The sequence below is a fragment of the Uloborus diversus genome, chromosome 4, assembly GCF_026930045.1.
Source record: "Uloborus diversus isolate 005 chromosome 4, Udiv.v.3.1, whole genome shotgun sequence".
NCBI lineage: Eukaryota > Metazoa > Arthropoda > Arachnida > Araneae > Uloboridae > Uloborus > Uloborus diversus.
The window spans coordinates 124,023,649-124,037,061 of NC_072734.1; the positions used below are offsets into that span (position 1 = coordinate 124,023,649).

The following is a 13,413-nucleotide window of genomic DNA, read 5'->3' on the forward strand; positions in this document are numbered from 1 at the left end:
TGTCTGTAAAACATTGGCGTCGTAGAGCTATCGATTTTTCAATAAATCAATGTGATTCAGTAAGAATTGTGAAGTTGAAACGTGCATATTTCTAAGTGTGAAAATGGTAAAAAAAACTTTTTTTTTTGTTTTTGTTTTTACAAACTTTAACTAAAGATGTTTTATGTGCCCTCCTCCTGACGCCTGAACAATATCACACCTGTACCGAAACTCCTACGATACATGTTGTATAGGGTGTCTCCCCCCCCCCCCAAAAAAAAAAAACGAAAGTCTGTTTTTCAAGGCGCGCACTCTCTTATATTTTTCCCTTTTGGTCAAAACAATTGTAAAAAAAATTTCATACAATGTTAACAACGGCAACCCGTACCGACTGTGACTTGCGCCTGAAACCTGAAAGTGTGAACCAGTACTGTGCACTAAACGGAATCGAAAAAAAAAAAAAAAAATTGTTTTTGGGAGTTCAAAACTTCATGTTGATAAAACGTTGCCCCTACCTATAGCTCCTCTTTTACCACAAAAATATTTATCAAATCAAAACATATTTAGGTGACCAGCAGGAGGCCTCAAATTTGTGATTTTATTCAAAAAATTTTTTTTCTATGCATTCTTAAAAAAAATGTAAGGTAAATTTTAAGAAGTTATGAAGCTGAAAAATATCAACAGTGGAGTCGATAATTTACGTTAAATAGCAATTTTTGCTCTCTTGCAATATTTCAGTCTTTCTCATGGTACTCAAAATATGCATTTTTTCAAATTTAAGTTAAATTTTCCATTTTTAAATATATTATTTTTTATTATTCATTTGCACATATTGATTTGAAAATGTGTTCACTAATAATTTTTGAACTATTTATTAATGAAAATGAGTTCTGTAGACTATGCATATCCCACACTTCTTGTGTTCGAAATTAACCGCTGATTTTAATTATGTGTGTAGTGTAAAAAATGCTCATGCTTTTATTAAAATTGGGATTTGATTAGTCAATTTTGAAATAATATATTTTAATTTGTTCTCTCTCTCTTTCTTTTGTTTACTTATTTTTATAGTCCTTATTATTGCCGTATTACCCCGCAATATCCGGCATGCCGGAAAAAAGCGAGGTTGACCAGCATGCCTTGAAACTCGAATTTACCGGCATATATGCCGGGTAGTTCCAGGTTTATTTTGCAACAAAACAAAAATAATATTCTCCATTCAGTTCCAATCAGTAAGCAAACCACTGTAAGGAAAAAATAAATAAACCCCGAAAGTAACCTTCTTTCAAAAAACAATTTGTATTGCATATAATATGTGCTTGTTATTTATGGTCGATCATTATTATAATTCTATGCTAATAAAGTAATCAATTCAGATTCAGAAGCAATCATCGTTACTGCGATTTGTTCATTTTTTTGAATAAATTATTTTAGGTTCCTTTTAGAGAGGTAAGTTTAATGTTTATTTATTGAATAGCTGTGGTAAATTCTTTAGCATCGGTTTAGGGGCAGTAACTCACTGTTTAAATGCTTGCTTACGTAATTTTAATTTAATATTTATAAAATTATTCGTTATTAAACAATATTTTTCTTCTTAAAAATTGACATTGTTAGTTAATATTTTTACAAAATTAAACTGTTTATTAATACTAACAAGATATGTATAGAACTTATATTCATTTTTAAGCTGAACATATATTTTTTATAGTGTCATTTTTTTTCCTTAACTCGATTTTCCCGGCATGCCGGAAAGAACCAGGGAAGTGTTATTGAAAATCTGGTGACCCCCGAATTTTGTGGCATACCGGATAGTGTGATGTAATACGGTGTTTGATTCAAAATTCTTATTTATAAGGCAGTAAACACTATTGCCAACTTCATCCCGTCTCTTGAGACCTTTCTTTACGCACGCACTTTCAAAACAATCAACTTAGAACATCGGTTACTCTAAACTTTTTTTTTTCTCGATGTATTACTGTATATATTTATTTTACTATCGAATATTGGCGTTTTGTCACTGATGCTATCCTTTTTAGAAACTTAAATGTTATTATTTGTATAACGCACAAGGCAGATGGATTTATAACTTGTAATTGCACTGTATGGTTTGAAATATAGTTATAAAATTATAATCTAATACATCAAGTAAATCGGTTAGTGTCGCCGAAGGCCTCAAGCAGTCATAGTAAATGTCAAAAAAATTCAGCATGGTTTAATACTTTTCGATACTAGATGGCGACACTATATAAACAGTTCAGAATATAGTTCAGAATATTCATGCTGGCTGTGATAATTTTGTTTACTACAGAAATTTTGTTTACTTCTCTTTTTAAACTACAGAAAGTGCCTAATTTGAGAGACAATCTCGCTCTGAAAGCTTTAACGATCAAGCGAGACTTTAATTGAACACTTAAAGCGTCGCCAACAGGGTCGTATCCAGAGGGGCCTGACGGCCTGCCCCCCCCGAAACCCGAAATGTTTTGTACCGTAAAACAGAAGTTTTTTTTTTAAATTCCTAATGTCAGAAAAGGAAAATAACAAAGTTTTTTTTAATTCTTAATTTTGCTACTATTCAAAATTTATAATATTTTGAAAAAATACAGAAAAAGCAGTTCTAGTTCTCATTAGCTGCAAGGCACACTTGAAATTTAGACCTTTAATTAGAACTTCCTGCTCTCTTTCCCAATTCAATTCAGGGCAGTCCAGGGTTAAAACAGGCCTTTTGTCAGTTCGGTAGACTTTTCAAGTTTATCGAACTTACTTCTGTGCACTTCCTCCTCCAAGGGCGTGCACAGAAATTTTGGGGCTGTCACAAATGCTTTTTTTGAGCCCCCTCCATATTGTTTACCCATATTGTCGTGCATTTATTTAATGCCGAATTCAGAATCTTGGAAGTTCTTTTGTTATTGCTTGTTTTTATCTTATTTCTACTGCATACTGTTAATATCTTAAGCATGAGAAAAAAAAAAAAAACACTTACTCTACTCTCTTTCATTTTCTGCACTACTTGTGATTGAAAAGAAAAGTTTGTTTCGAGAAATATTTCGTTGCATTTATTTTTAACTTAAAACGGGTGTATCTTACAAAGTTACAATCATTTTGTAAGACTGTGCAATCAACTTCTGAAAAGTGTAAATAAAGAGCTTCAAATAATTTCAACTGTTCGAGAGTCTTTGAACATTATTTAAGTTTTCGAAATTCCTTGAAAAGTTCTTCAATTTTGTATCTTATTAAGAAAATAAAGTATGAATTGTCCAAATGGCTAGAATATTACTCTTCCGTTCTTATTTTCTGAATGTCTACACTATTTCTTTTAAACTATTTTGTACAAACTATTTTCATACTGTAAGGCATTTAATGAAAAAAGAAATGGGGGTAGGGGGAGTGATCAAAAACAAACTTCACTAAAAGCCGATATGAGCAGATGACGAAGTGCTTCTCTTTTCTCCTCTCTTGTTTTTCCTCTCTGTCCATTAAGTTCCATGATTTGTCGAGCAAGCAATTTTTATTTTGTTTGATCTTGATTTGCAAAAGAATGTATAACATTTAAAAGACTTTGTTTGCCTATTTCTTTTTTCATATTTTTATAGTTTCAATTACCTAATATAAGGCCTCAAAATACAGATTTTTTTTCCGAAAATTTTTCGGGGGAAAACCCCCCGGACCCCCTGAAATTATGGATGTTCTACATCGACTTAAAGGGACACTCTCCTGGTATCCTTACCACTACAAGGTGAATAAAAAATAAGAAATTAAAATAACAACAGTCCAAACATTGTAATCATTAAAAATCGTGACAAAAAGTCTTCTATGTTAACATTTTTATGCGTTTGGTGTGTCTATATATCTATATGTGTGTGTGTTAGGGCAATGTGCTAATCCGGGCCCCTTCCGAAAAAAAATTCTGGATACGGCCTTGGTCGCCAAAATACAAACAATTGTCTTCATTTGTCCGTAGCAAGAGCCGTAGTTTTCCTTCTTCTACAGTGGTGCTGCCATCTGCTGTCATGAATTTAGAAATATGTAGATTTGAGACTGTGCAACTGTTTAATGCTCATGTGTCTTAAGTGACCAGTCGAAACGTACCGAATACTCGGTAATTACTCGGTACTCGGCAAACACTGAGTACTTGTAAAAAATGGAAGATTGTGAAGACAGATTTTGCAATTAATAAACAGTGCAACCGTATAAAATATTGTACAATCATTTACAATTCAAATTTACAAGTCAAATTAAATTTTGAAAATAATGAAGTTTGTAATGCTTCAATGGAGTAAATCTTTATTTGAATGTCCCCAAAGTTAATAAAGCTTATTTATTAAAAATGGGGCAGTGTAAAAAATACGAAATTTTTATATTATTATGTTTGGCAGACTAGTACTATAATAGATTGATATAATTTGTTTTAATTCTAACTTGATTAATCATACCTTATATTTATTTGTTAATTTTTAATTTTAAAAATACCTTCTTTATAAAAGAGTTTTGACACAAACAAAATATTTCAAATAATAATGCGTAGTTAAGTTTCAGCTGGAATTTTTTTTTTAAACACTGCTATATAGACATGGAGGTCTATACTGCTATTCCAATGAGTTGGAAATTCATCCAACCTGTGTGTCGGTAGTTCTTCTTAAAACATAATTGGTGCTCGGTACTCGGCCAAGTAGTGAAAGGCCGAGTACTCAGTACTCGGCAACTCGGCCAAAGTGCCACTCGGTACGTCTCTAGTGACTAGAATTAGAATTTTAGTGACAATTCTATAAAAAATAAATAAATAAATAAATTAAAAAAAATAATAAAAATTAATTTGAATTATGACATCTTGAATTCAAATTATGGCGTGTGTGTTTGTGTGTAGGGGTATGTGTATGTGTGTGCAGGCATGAATGTGTGGGTAGTTGTGTGTATGTGTGTGTGTATGTTTTTGTGTGCGTGTATGCATAGGGGTTTGTATGTATGGTTGTGTGCATGTGTTTATGTATGTATGAAGGTTTATGTGTGTGTAGGTGTATGTGTGTGTTTGTGTGTGTAGTTGTGTATGTGTGCGCGTGTGTGTAGGACATGGATGCAACCTGGAGACGGCTTTCGCTATAGGAGCAGCATCGTGAGGAGCCGGTCGACGGTGATGGTGCGCAGGGTGGCGCCGGCGGGAAAATAAAATGATAGCACGCCAAAAACAGTCAAATGAAAGCAATAAGCAATCGTGATTGCTCAAAAAAACTTTACATTTTAAAAGCACATCTTTAATTTTCTATGAATATCAAGTAAAACCGTCCCGACGACTTGAATGGACCTGGAGGCTTAAGTAATATTCCGATTCATGGTAGCACTAATATATCCACTCCACAATGCATTAGCATAGCCTACGAAGGGTGCTACGCAAGGGTGCAGTTCCCGTATTTTTATAATAAATATTTATCTTATATGTCAAGCTCCTTGAATGATATCTTTTATTAGTTTTGGTTTCGTTTTCCGAGTATATTGCAATTTTGGTTGTAGCTAATTGGATTGAGTGCTTCCTTATCCCTCGGAATCAACTTTATTTATATTCGACCTCTTTACACAATCCTCTTGGACAGCAACCAACGTGCAACATTTAGCATTCAGCTCCTGACATTAATTTGAATTTTGACTTCTTAAATTCAAATTATGCTTTTCACAATTATGATTACGATAGGAGCCATTTGTGGAAACAAGAAACCCAACGAGTAGGGTTCTATCGGAGTTTGTGATTTGCAAAAAAAAAAAAAAAAAACACATAATTTTAATTCAAGGCATCAACATTGAAATTATTGCCAGGGGTTGGATGCTTGGTGTGTTTAATCTATGATTTTGAAGTGGAAAATATTGTAAGGTCCTTTTGAGTCTCAGCCTTTTCATTTTTATCTTCCTCGAGAGAAAAAAAAAAGAAGTTTGTCTTTTACCCGAAACCTGTGATTTCTTAAGGATTCATCAAAATATTTAGAAAACAAAAAGAACTTTAAAATCTCAAATTAAAAATGGAATTCATTTCAACTAGAAGCTTTTCTGCTGGTAAATGACAAGGGAGGGAAGTGGTCATTTAAGTATTGTGTGTAGATATCTTTGCGTTTAAGGTAAATTTGAAGCACTTTAAACTGTGGGATTAAATGGATTCCACACCCACTGAAGCAATTTAAATCTCCGTCGCGTAACCTGATGATTTTAATAACACAGCTGGGAAATGAAATACAGTGAAACCTGTGTAAGTTGACCACTTGCGGTGCACTACTTGAGTGGTCAACTTAAATAGATGGTCAACTTATAGAGGTTGAACTATATGATAAGATCTGATTCTGTGCTGAAAAAAGCGGTCAACTTAGACAGGTGGTCAACTTACAAGGGTGGTCATCTTTACAGGTTTTACTGTATTGCTTAAGTGTTTATTGCAAACAATTAACAGGAAGAATATCTGTGAAAATTATAATTTAAATAAAAAATGTATTGGAAACAAAACTGAAAAGTACAGCTTATTTTTCATTTATATATTTATTTATCTTTATTTATTTATTTCTTATTACGAGCTGTTCATTCCTTTCTACAGAAAAGGAGGCGCCTCCTTTAGAATAGACAGTCACCTCAGCTATAAGCGGAAAAATGCATTGTTAAAACGTCTGAGTCGAGATACATTACCTACCGCTCACCAAAACGTAATGAAGTTTCTGGGTAACAACTTTTCTTCGGCGATTCCAAATACAGTTCATCCTCTTTTGCCTCAAACCCCCTCTTTAGAACAATCTCCTCGACGCAGATGACTTTGTGTCCCGCCATCTCATTTCCCCCTTTTTTCCCGTGCTTCCGCCATTTACCGGAATTGATTTCCATTCCCATCCCTTACCAAATGATTCAGACATGTCCCGGAATGTCTGAGTCACACGACTTTTTTCCCCCGTACTCCCGTTTTATGCGTTCCGAAAATCCATTCCAGATATCTGGATTAAAAAGCCATCCCTGGAGAAAACGGTTTTAGAATCTTTCGAAATGCAACATGTCTAAGGATAGGCTTGCCAGATTTCTGAAATGTTTAACCGGGACACCGGAAGAGACCCCCCCCCCCAGTGTGTCGCGGGCATTCAAAAGGATTCACACCCTTGGCTGGTTTCTAGAATGATTTCGAGTTAGACGGTAGTTCATTCTCAATGTTAAGAATAAATGGTTACTAAATTTTGAACCAAAACAAGGAGTAATAACACATGACTCAAGCAGATAAATTTAAACATTTTTTCCCCTTCATGCTAATATTTTCAAGTTACTTAAGAAATTAGAAACACTTTGAATAAGGAAAAAAATTGAACATGCACTTTTCACTAGCTAAAACTCTTTTGGTTAAATTTTTTCTTTAAAAACCTCTCAAGCTAATTCAATATTAATTTTACATATTAACGTTACAAATTATACATAGTAATTATCCTAAATAATCCTTCATAGTTAATTATTTTTATACTGTTTTTGGTCTCTATACTGCCGTGTGCAGGTAAACGGCAGTATCTGCAGAAATGAGTTTTCGAGATATTTGGAGAAACGTGTTTTGGATTCAATACTAACAATAGGAAAATGTTGAAATTAAACGTCTTTTTCGCGCCTCTTTTTCAGCGGAAACCAAACAAGCGAGCTTGTACAATAAAGATAACGTACAATAAATGACAAAAATGCAAAAAAAAAAAAAAAAAAAAAAAAAAATGAAAAATGAAAAATTTGCAGTTACTGCCTTTTACATGCACATGGCAGTATAGTCAAATTTATTATTTTCCGGGATGTAAAGTAAATCGGCCGGGACACCGGAATTTTGTCTGAAAACCGGGACTGTCCTTTCAAACCGGGATGTCTGGCAAGCCTATCTAAGGATAGCATAAAAGACTTGAGTTACGTTTTTGTTTCATGGGGCAGGGGCATGCACAGAAATTTTGGGGCAACAAATGATTTTTCCGCGCCCCCCCCCCCCTCCACATTGTTTACACCTATATTTCACTCCTAGTTTTGAAAATATTGGGCCCCCTTCAGGCTCGGAGCCGGGCCAACAGGTGTCCCTTCTCCATCCCCCTCTCCGTGCACGCCCCTGTCATTGGGTAAACTTTTTCTCACACAAAAGAAAAAATTATCTTTAACAGTAGATAGTATTTTTCTCAAGCTTATTTTTGCCCGTAGCCATTAATAAGTTATTCAAGTAGCAAAAATAGGATGATTCATTGCCAGTGCGATACATTTCTAGAAGTAAGGCGCAAAACGGCAATTAAGAATCAAAAGTGCGTCTTTTCGATAGAGGACGTTCTTCTGGATTTTGAAAGCACTAAATTACTCTTCCCCTAAGATATTTAATCTTTTGAAGCAAGATGAAACCAATGTTGGTGAAACGCAAAATTTGCATACGCGGCATGTTTTTGGCTTCAGGAAATAATTTTGGAATCCTGAAAATTTTGTCCTTGTAAAATACTTTTTCGCTGCGGATTTTTCAAATTTGGGTTACGTTCACATAAAATTCGAATCTTCATTTTCGCGAAAACAAATGCTTAGTCTTATAGTATGTGCTTTTATTTCTCTGCTCAAAAGTATTTATTTTTTTTCTTAACGTTTTAAATGTGTGAATTACTATTACTCGATTACAGGGTCTGCTTCAAAAATACAGACTGAACTAGAATTTTTTCTGCATTCCTAGCTTTTTAATTGTTAATTATACATTAATTAAACAGATAATCACATTTAAATTGCACAAATGGCATTAACAGTTGCAGACAAAATGACAATAAGATTTCCAGACATGTGTTTTGGAATAATAATAATAATGCAAAAAGGAAAAGTGTTTGTGAATGAGAAATTATTCAATGAACTTCATTTTTTCATGGAAAAATATCTGCAACTTTCATTGCCATTTGCAGTTCTCGCACTGTTGTCATTATGTTTTTCACTCATCGCACGAAAGCAAGCATTTTATTGCTACGCACTAATAATCTTTCTTCTAAAAAGTCAACTAATTTACAAAGTTAATTGGTCAAAAAAAAAAAGAAAGAAAAAAGAAAATATAAGAAAGAAAGATTTTAAAAAAAAATCAAAGTTTTCACGGACAAAGGATTTCCACAAAAATTTCTGATAGTATTCGTAATTCGTAAGCGCTCAGCCATCAGAGTTTAGAGAACTCTTAATTTTTCCTCTAGTTGTTCACTCTAATAAAAATTTCAGCTATCATCCATTCTGTCATGCGGTAAATCATCGATGCAAAAAAAAAAAAAAAAAAAAGAATACAATCTGCATACTCAAACTCATTCCATTCGAATCATCTTGTAGAGCGAGCGAGGGATTCAAGCAGAAGTCAGAAGTGGTTTGTACACAGCGGGTGGTTCAAGCAATCAAGAACGTAAAATGCGGTGCAGACACGCGCTGCTGCTTTCCAACCTACGATGTGAACAATTTCTACTTTCAATCATAGTTGACGATAAGAAATTTACAAGTCTTTTTTTTTTGCTTTACTAAATGTGGATTGAAGCATAAATCATTCGGCTATCAAATCAGATTTTTGGTACTTATAATAAAACTCCTCGGTACTTGTCACTTAAGTACCAAAATTGTATTAAGACCAAAAATGTGTACTCGTGTATGATGGAATGGTTTCCTTCAGTCAAAAGTACTACTTTTAGTCATTAAAATGGATAGAATGAGCAAAAAAAAAAAAAAAAACATGGACACAGAAGATACTTGCATTTTCTCAATGTCCGATTTTTCAAACAAGGCGTGGTCTTTATGACGTCACAAATGATACACTTTTCCCCATCTTTCTACTACGTTTCCACTTTATGATAATCAAGTAGCGAATTAAAATTGCGCTCTACGCTTGCTACCAACCATATCGTTGTCAATACACGTAAGTAAAGATGCAAATTAAATATTTTGCACTGTGAATGGCATTTCATCATTGGTGATGTTATCGGCAGAAGCCGTAAACAATGAAAGCGCTCCGATTTAAGTAAGTTTTTAAAAATATTAAACGTAAACAAATTTATCAAAAAATGGTCAGATCCTATGTTTTTAAGCATGCTATTTCAGAAAAAAATACTTTTAAAATTTTGGAAACGACCCCACTGGACCCATCAACATCTTAAACGAAATACTATTGAGAAAAATTAATTTTGTGTCTGAATAAAACCACATTTCTTCTCTCTCTCTCTCTTTTTTTTTTTTTTTTTTGAGGGGTAGTGGGAGTTAAAGATGTGTTTAATAACGCTGTTGCAAAAACAATATTGAATTCTAAAGAACAAATGAATTTATTAATATTTAGATGTGTATACATTTCTCGGTGTCAGAGCGAAAAGTAGTGATTAATTAAGAATCCTGCAAAAACTTTCAATAAAACAAAAGCAACAACAAGGTGGATCAAGAAGGTATTAATTTTTTGCTCATCAGAATTGTGTGTACTATTACATAATGTATAACACTGCTATTGAATTCAGTCGGTTGGGTGGCTTTCACCAAACTTTGATCTTATACGCCTTTAGCTACGGGTTCTGAACATGCGGTTCAAGTGATCTGTCGATGGATTTTCGGGATGCAGAGAATCGTCAGTTGCATAATTATGCATCATGGCATAATTATGCGAGGCACTCTCGTCCGAATAGAATTCTTAGTGCAATTTCGTATTCTGAGAGTCATGGTGCCCATCATCTGGTGGGAAACTGGACCTCAAAATTCTCTGTGCCATTGACATCAAAGCCTTAATGGGCTCATGGAAGACTGTATGCCATACAAGGAGAACGCACTAGGTCTGCAGAAGGCTAAAAGTTTCTCATGCATTCCCATCGAAAAACCTAATAAATTCATGGGTTTGTTTTTCTTTTCAAATAAAGTTATGAATCAAGTTGAAAAAGTTAGATTAAATATTTTTATCTATCAGTTTTGTTTTTTACTATGATTTTCAAAGTTAAAATTTCAAATGAGTGTAATTAGTTGTTAGTATAATTCATTGAAATAAAGTTGAAACAACAGTATAGGCTGCATTTTTTTTTCTTTCTGCTACACGTTCAGGTCCGTTCGTGTATGTTGGTCCGAGCAAGTATTTGAAGGAGCAGAGTACAATATACTTTCAATTAACATTTCTGAGTGACATCACAATGTAATCTCCATCATTACAATGTTCTGTCCTTTTTTTCTGACGAGTAGGCAAGTCAGTGAGTTATCTTTTCTTTTCGTGGATTGCTCTGGCAAATTAATCTGCGATAACGCATTGATTCTCTGCCGGTAGAGAAACCAACGCACGTCCCCTTGCTGGCCAGCACGAGTAATTGTTCTGTTACTCAAGGTCCGATTGCATTCATTTTGAAAGTACGAAGGTACCTCATTCGCGCTTTCAGTATCTCTGACTTAGAATTTGAAACATGGCTTTCCTGAAACAAAACGCTTGAAAATTTGAGGCTGTGAGAAGCAAAGGAATGTAAGCGCCAAAGTTTAAAAAGTTGGGGTTAACGACTGCAAGTAGTAGGAGAACCTCTCGTTGTTTTGCAGCAAGAGATAGTACTAGTAGCCCTGGTAGGTGCTGCTATACAGGATGATTTAGAAAAAAAAATTAATGAAAGTCTACCTGGAATTTTAACTTTGAACGCGATTTCCTCTAAACTTTATAAAGTGCACTTACCCTTTGCCTCTCACTGCCTCAATTTAAAATTAATTTTATTTTTGTGTCTTCTCATAAGTTTCGTCATATCATTTTTGCCACAAAACGAAACCAAATAGTTTTTTCTCTCTAATATGACGTAAAACTAATAAAATGTACACTGTAGGAAAGTAACAAAGCATTGTGGCGTGAGTAATCCCTATTTTTATGCTGCAAATGGAAATTAATCGTAAATATCAGATAAAGTATAAAGGCTTCATTTTATAGAAATAAATCATCCATAACATGATCTGTTTTCTGGTTTGTTTTCTTCCATTTGCAAAGGATCTGGTTCTGTGTGGGGTCAAATCACAAATAAAAGATAGTTATCGCTGTCGCACATAAAAGACACAACAATCATTGCATCTGCGTTGCATTGTTTGGAAGAAGACTTTATGGAAAGTTTTTCCGCATAATAGAGATCTCATGAATTCTGTCTTATATCACAATGAATTATTACTTTTTCTGGGTCACAACATTTCTCCTTTCTCTCTGAGAATACTGTCAATTTTTTGGTTCAGTTCGTTGAAAGTTTGTTTCACCTCACTTGTTAGCATCTGAAGGCCCTATCTGACGATCCAATCACTTTTGTATCAAGTTCTTGGCGTTACTCGGCATGTTTTGAACTCTTTTACTGTTTGATGTCGTAATTATTCATAATTAGAGATATTAAGTAGTGTCACTCGTAATTCTCAAAAATAATCTTTATGTTAAAATTTTTACTGCATAATGATAAAAAGAAAATTTCTGTGCAATTAATCATTTTTTTATCTTAATCAGGGGCGCCCTGAACTTAAACTTTTAGGAGGGCGGAAATTCTCAGTTTACCAAATGTAACTCCAAATGTTACCGAATGATGATAATTTTGCCGAATTGTCAGACAAAATTTGCCGAATAAAGACATTTTTGAAAGGTCACAGTGACCTCCCGTCGGGACCCTTGTCCACAATGCAATAATATCACAGAAATTTTCTCTCTTTTGGGGGAGTTTAGTGAAAATGGGACGCGTTATTGGCGCGGATTTAGGTTGGAATACTTTGCAAAACTACTACAAAAGTAACCTGGCTCAATTCAACTCCAATTATTCTTCCCAATTACGCCAAAAAGAGCTAAATATCGTCAAAGTCACAGCTCAGCTTGTCAGGGCCGCATTTTCTCTACTCACATAAACAACAACAAACACTGTATGACGAGAAAAGTTCTAACAGTTAAACAATTTATTTAAGTGGTGTGCTTGTGGATCACTTGACCAGTGTTAAGCAGCCTGGACGGTTTTTCATGCGCATGCTTACAATCTAAACTTCTAGGCTCACGTCACGCAGAAGTATAATCCCCTCACCTCCCTCACTGTGCCTCAAAAAAAAAAAAAAAAAATGTCCCTGCGTCTGTGCCAACTTTTCAGGATAATTAAGCAATTCGAAATTATGTAATTTAAAATTCAATTCCCTTGCAAATTTCCTCCTCAGAACCGCTCCGCTCTCACCTATGATGTAACCTGTTTCTAGCATCCGAACTTTCGCCATCAATATAGGCTCCCCGCAAACTTCTTCTTCAGAATCCCTCTCTATCCATGCGTGTGTGTTTACTTTGTTCGGCGGAGAGTGATTAGAACATTGTGGCAGACGGATAGAGTATTCCAAAGGGCGTGTTTACCCGGCCGAGAGCACTAGAAAGCGGAAGTGATGATCGGTAGAGTGATTCTGTGGTCTGCCGGCACTCATCGCTCGAGTTAAATCCGAACACCGAGATGAGTGGATGGGCGGCGGGGGGGGGGGGAGTTC

The 13,413-nt window shown here is 34.6% G+C and overlaps 1 protein-coding gene across 1 annotated transcript in view; it reads left to right on the forward strand.

Moving 5' to 3' along the window:
- LOC129221324 (protein prickle-like) overlaps positions 1-13,413 on the forward strand; it is a 308,368-nt gene that overhangs the window by 94,054 nt on the left and 200,901 nt on the right. The gene's annotated exons all lie outside the window — the stretch shown is intronic.